The sequence below is a fragment of the Lepisosteus platostomus genome, chromosome 5 (genome assembly GCF_059453375.1).
Source record: "Lepisosteus platostomus isolate fLepPlt1 chromosome 5, fLepPlt1.hap1, whole genome shotgun sequence".
Lineage (NCBI taxonomy): Eukaryota > Metazoa > Chordata > Actinopteri > Semionotiformes > Lepisosteidae > Lepisosteus > Lepisosteus platostomus.
The window spans coordinates 8,712,660-8,719,234 of record NC_142615.1 but is presented as its reverse complement, the minus strand read 5'-3'; the positions used below and the strand labels follow the sequence as shown (position 1 = coordinate 8,719,234).

The window sequence follows — 6,575 nt, the reverse complement described above, 5'->3', positions numbered from 1 at the left end:
AGTGTTCTGTGTAAAAAATCGGTTTGAACATCATGGGAGCTGTTTTTAATGAGCTGCTGAGTAAAGAATATTTTAATCTTCCTGCTGTCAGTAGTATTGTCAATATAGTTGACCCTTACCTGAATGAAAACAGGGCGTAAAGGAAGGGTTTCAGAAATCAAACAAAGCTTTATTCCTGTGCTTACAGTCTGGGTAATTGGAGACTGCGCTGTTCTGCTTCCTATGGTCATATACGGGTTATTCGCACAAAGCTGTATTGAACAGTATTTCTCACGTTGTGAACGTCTGTACACAGTGGTCCTCCGGGTTCCAGTAAGTGCGTAATTACGCATCGATGAAAAACCGGAGGTTTAAAAAAAGATAATTAGCCCACTGATAGTTTGATGTAGAGGCTGTGGAAATATCCACAAGTCTTGGTCTTTAAAATGCATTTGGTTTGACGGCGTTCTGTGCTTCCATTGTGAAGATATGGACCAAAGAATATTCGTGCTCGGTCAAAAAAATGTCATAAAAACGAAAAAGTAAAGGCTGAGAAAGCATTCACAATGTATTTTATACACAAAGGAAGTATTCTCGCAACTCTAAGAGGTTTCGTGGTTTAATTTTTTTTAATTACTGAATCATATTTAAATGTTAAACAACTGAAAAGCATATTGCTGTAGACCAGGATGGCCGAGTGGTTAAGGCGTTGGACTTAAGATCCAATGGACAAATGTCCACGTGGGTTCAATCCCCACTCCTGGTAGTGTTGTAATAAGTTTTAAGTGACAGAACACTTTGATGATTTACACTCTATTTAAATATGAATTTACTAAATTTCAGTTCAGTTCTCTTTACTCCCACTCCCTGGCATAACTGAGCTCTCACTATCGCATACTGAAGGCTTTACATGCATTAGCTGTGATACAGCTCCCAATAAAGACGGAATCAAACAGTTTGTTCTGTCTCTCATGGTGATCCTCTTCTCGATCCAAATGAAATGTTTAATATGATGCGTCGAGAAAAAAAAAGGAGTGAATTTCCGCCTGTAATGATTGATGCCCCATCAAACATTTTGTAACATCCCCGGAAGATTATACAGTAGAATCCTGGTTTGTGGCTTAAATTCAAGGTAAACAAGACCAAGGAAACGAGTTGGAAACTTGATGTCGAACTGGAATTTAAGTACCCGGAATATTTCACTACATTGGGCAATATGTGCCAGAGAGGAGCACTTTAAATCCCTTCGATAGCTCAGTTGGTAGCACGGCTGACTGTATTAGAAACAGTTAGGAATCCTTAAGTTGCTGTTTCAACTACAACTCGAAGAAAGGTGCTTTTGTGAACTTTAATTAAATAGTTAAAATAGCGAATCTTTTTCACTCAGACGTTGATCAAGAGCTCAATAAACGATGAAGCAGAGGCTGTTGTTCCGAATTCAGCTAACATCTGGTTGTCTTGTTTTGGCAAATGTCTTATCTGTGAATTAAGGGACTATGCTGTCTGATTTGTAATTCAAAAGTAGATACAAATGTCACTGTTTTCAAAGGATAGGTACTTAATTGGCTTTATGATTTGGTATTGATTTTGTATCATTATATTATTACGTTTGTGCTTTCTGTGTTTTTTATCGTATTGTGAACTTATTTTTTAAACAAATGCTTACAAAGGCAAACACAGCACACATCTGTTTATACCAGCGGTGAATTGTACATTTTTATTAAGTACAATCTACTGTATTTTTAGAAATAAATGGCATACTGTGCACGATATGTTGCAGAAACACAACCTGATATTTTCATAATTATTATTTTAATCATTTAACAAGTATGAGGTCCCGGATCCAAATCTTCAGTTCTGATTTTTTTTAAAGTGATATCTTCTCTTCCTCTTGTGGAAATCACAAGATGTGAGCAAATGTTTTTTGTTCTTTTTTTTTCACGTTGCGATTTAAAGAGCCTCAGACGCACAGTCTGATAGTAACCAAACCAGAATGGATTCTGCTGGGAGCCGGACTGAGCTCATTCTCACTCCCTGTGCTGAAAACAGAATTATCTCTTCCCCGAACATCGTCTACAGCTGCTAGATATTGCTCTGTGTCCTACTGCTCCAGCAATTCCTTTGACCAAAGACAGATCACTTGTGTGCTTTTAAACTTCTTGCCACTACAGGCTCTTTGATGGCTCATGCTGATCGTCCTGTGGATCCAAAAGAAAATATTAAAGCTGATACTGATATTTTCGATTGTAATTTGCATCTAGCTACAACGCCCCTGGAAAAGATAATTTATTAGTTGCGTGCAATCGGAATCTTTTACTTTATGTATGGTAGTGGAAATAGTTTTAAAAATGTTTTCTAAAGAAGATTGTATTGCCAGGACCTGCCTTTAGGGCTCACTAGCGATGACGCTGTTGATATAGATGGAGAAGAAATGTAAGATGAATTGATGATCTAAGCTAAAATAGCCCTAACACGCCTGCTGTAACAGTGTTTGTATTCATAGCAAGTAATATTATTTTTCAAACCCGAGCGTTCCTTTTGCATTGTGTTATGTAACCATTAGCGGTTTCGGTAGCTTCTGAAGAGCGCACTTTTCCAAACTGAAGCCTATAAGAACATTATTCAAGATGCACCATGGCCCAGAATCGTGCATCGGGACTAGGATTAACATCAATTGAAAGTACTCCCAAATAAAATATTTGACCGAAAAATTAAAAGAGTAGGCAAGTATTAAAAAAAAAACATAACTTCTTGACTTCCAATCTCTTTCCTGGTTCAGGCCATGTAAAATGACATATTCAGTGGACTCATGCCGAGGTTGTGAGTTTAAGCCTCACCTGCAGCAGCCTGGTTTTCTGTCTTGACAGGTAAACAGTGTTTTTTGTTATTTGCTAAATGGAGAGAGGATTCTGTGTTAATTGTGCTCCTCCTGGGAGAGGTCAAGATGAGACGTTCACGAGGCTGGTGGTAAATATCCTGTCCAGGAATATCGGGGCTGTAGGGGGTCAGATCTATAGATGTAGTAAACACATCAGTGGAGACGGTGTGTCTGCTCTCTGTGAGAGAGCCGGGCGGAAAGAATATTCTGTGGTCTGGGAAGAAGAGTCTCTCGTTGGAAGAGCGGCGCTCCTCACAGGAGAGAATGAAAAAAAATCTTTTTCAGGGATGCTGATTGTTCTCTTTGGGGGAATTAAAAGCACTTGTGGCGAGTGACCTCGTGGCGCAATGGTAGCGCGTCTGACTCTAGATCAGAAGGTTGCGTGTTCAAATCACGTCGAGGTCAGCTGAGGAGTTTGCAGGTGCTGCTGGTTCCGAACCCGGAAATTACACCACGCAGTCGGGTTTTATCTGTACACCACATAGGTAATCTGAACGAAGTAACAGCGCAGTACAAAACACCCAAACAGGAGCTTATGCAGCGAATCATCATGAACACGACAAGAGAAAAGGCACATTGCATATCCGCGAAACATCACGCCCGGCTTTAGAGACAGTGACATCAGAGAATGGAAGCTTCAGACCCCTTTTTTGTTACAGGTTCAAGCAAACCTGAAAGTTAGGGAGTGTTTGGTCTCTTTTGTTTGAAAAAGTGTCTGAAGCCTGTAATTATAATTTGCCCTTTTTTAATTGTGGTTGAAATCCACTCCCATGTACCAAGACCTTACAGTATATTCATGTTTACTTAAATGACTAACGCCATTGGACATTAGTTGGTGTTTTTTTTTTGTAACGATTTGCTATTTCATGTAGGAAAGAAAGGAACCCAGACCCAACGTTTGCTTTCAGGTGCGGTTCATTTACATAACGGACATCTATTTCTGAGGAGCCTGATTTAAATCACACAACCCCGGTAGAAGTCGAATCGACAATCTAATAAACCGAAATCAGACGCGTTATCCATTAAACCACCAGCCCGTCACGTAAATGAATTGCACCATGGTGAGTTCAGCGCCGCTCCTAGTAATACTCCACCCCCATCTTAAATTTCTACGTGAGAAACGTGTTTTCTACATTTTTATCAGTTTTTAAAAATCATCACTTTTAAGCAGACAAAGCCTTTATGTGTCGCTCTGAATTTCTAATTGATTTAGAATTCCAAGAAAAAAGCGTTTTGTTCCACAACAGCGTGAAATGATCACGTCTTTCACTCTACTTCTCTCTTGTAGTAAAGCAGACCTTGCTGGGTGAGTATTTGTTCTGGTAAATTAGGTCACGGATCATGTTAACTCACTTCTGTTAAACACAACATTTCCTTATGCACGGGAGTGTCTTTGTACAGCTGTTATACAAAGGGCTGGTGGTCAGGGACGCGCTTCGGATTGTTTCGATGTAAACATAATCTCCGCTAAAAGCCCTCTTGAACTTTGCAGGAAATGTGCGTGAAACCATTTTCACGTGTGGAATTTTATCTTCAGCTGGCTGTAGTTAGAATGCCTTATACACCCGTTGTGTATCCTTAGCAAAAATGTTTTAAAATTATAACACAGAGTTGTCGGAGAACTCGACAATCATTATTAAATGAGCACAGTACAAATGTACATTGATATTTTTGTTGTATGTACTTTAATTTTAAAAGATATAAACATAACTGTGCTGATATGGATGTTCATTTGAAGGATTTGAGGAATCTATAAAAGATGTCAGAACAACAAAAGAAACATTTGGGCATCTGCATATTTGTAAAGATTAAAGAGCACCCTAAGTGTGAAGTTTGCACATACGAGAGAAGAAATCAGTTTCAATGCACGTCATTAAACTGATGGTGTGCTTATCAGTCGTGCATTAAACATATATAGCAGAGGATGGCTTTGATCCATTGATCTTTGGGTTATGGACCCAGGACGCTTCTGCTGCACCACTCAGCTATGTTTAACACAACTGCTTTTGCACCTGAGATGAAAAGTTTCAACGGTAAACGCAGACGTCACTGAGCACTTGGTCTTTTGTAGTACAAACCATCACACGCTGCTCTACATGGGCGTCTTCAAGATCGTTGAGAACCAAAGCTTCTGCCTTCCTGGTTACTGATTCTTTCTTCGTTAATTCCCAAATCTTCAATGAGAATCAGTGAAACGAAAACCAAACACATGTACACACTCGCGTCCTAGCATGAAAGAAAAATGATGGAAGCGTTTGAGAAATAACAAGAGTAGTCTGAACAGCTCCAGCCTATCAACTGCTCTACAAAGTGATCGCTATCTCCACACCCAGTTTATAACACTGAAAATGATTCAGGAAGCACAGCAAGGTTCTAAAAACAGCGGTTGAAAAGCATCTAGATACATAAAATGACAATTTCTCAAAAGTAAAATCTTCATCTTTTAAATATTGTCATCCATATATTTTCGTTTTCCTCTTTTTTACATAACACGCTTTCGAGAAATAGAGTGTCTTGTAATGAAGGCTGCATTAGAAAATGTGTATCTAAATTAAAATCGGGTTTATTACTTCTGCGTTTTTCAGCTTTCTTAGCGCTTGGGTCTCGATTCAGATATTGCAATGAAAGCAACAGGGGAGTAAGTTTTCCTTTTCTAAATCAAAGGTGATCTGCTCACAAGGAAGTATAAAAACTTCAGCGTTTACTTTTTGAAGACCGCAAATTGTCGAAACACTGTTGCTTCATAAGCTTATAAGTAACGTTTCTGAGCATGCATTGTATTACTCATGCTGTTATTAATAAAAAAAGCTTAAATTCACATAATGGAATTTGGACGGCTCAAAGTAGTCTATTTTTTGTACAACTTTACTTGCCCGCTGAGTAGAGTTTAAAGCAACTGCAGCAGAAGTAGCAGTAATAGCAACAGCATGGTTAGAGTGTCACAATACACTCTGAAATTATTGCGGCTTCAGATCGTTTTGTTCTTTTGAAGCTACCTACAGGCCCTGAACTGTTGACATTGGCTGTGATCTTCTTTTTTCAGGTTTCATGAAATTCTTCACATATTTGAAATATTCCATTCGGGTTCGCCTAATACACGGTGCAACCCGTACCTGCAGCAGAATGCTGTGGCACATGAAGCCGTTTTGTTTATCGGTTGTAAGGATTGAGGAGCGTACTACAAATCGAGCAAGCGAAAAGAAAATTAAACAGGAGTCACTTTTTGGATTGCTAATCCATTGTACTCTGCTCGTCTAGGTTCAAATCCCATCCTTGTCATGGTTAAGGCCTGAGACGTGTGTGTTTTTTCTAAACGGTGTTTTCATTTGTTTCCTTTTTTACTCCTGTACTAGAGCAGTAATATTTCTAGCGGTGGAAGAACATGGTATCACATGCTGACAGCAGGAACACGTGGCCACAAGCTGCAGTACATTGGTTTGGGAACAGCAATAACTTTCCTGTGGAGACAGGTGCGCCGGTATTAATACAGCGCTTTCGAGCGGAAAGAGTTACAAGAACTGACTTAAACTTACCAGTTATGTTCAATAGCTAAAAACACAAAACCAACCTCTTCAGTGGTTGAATCTAAATAACACAAGCCAATGCTGCCATCAAGGAAAAAAAAATCCTGAGTTATGTAGTTTGAGACTACATATCTGACTTTCAGTTTGAAGCGGTACAATGGATTCTAGGTCACATTCGTTCTTGATTCAGGATA

At 39.2% G+C, this 6,575-nt stretch overlaps 1 non-coding gene across 1 annotated transcript; it reads left to right on the top strand.

Moving 5' to 3' along the window:
* The first annotated feature begins 662 nt into the window (after window positions 1–662).
* On the top strand, window positions 663–745 carry trnal-uaa (transfer RNA leucine (anticodon UAA)). Its single transcript has one exon. It is a non-coding gene; the product is annotated as a tRNA-Leu (tRNA).
* Window positions 746–6,575: the final 5,830 nt, after the last annotated feature.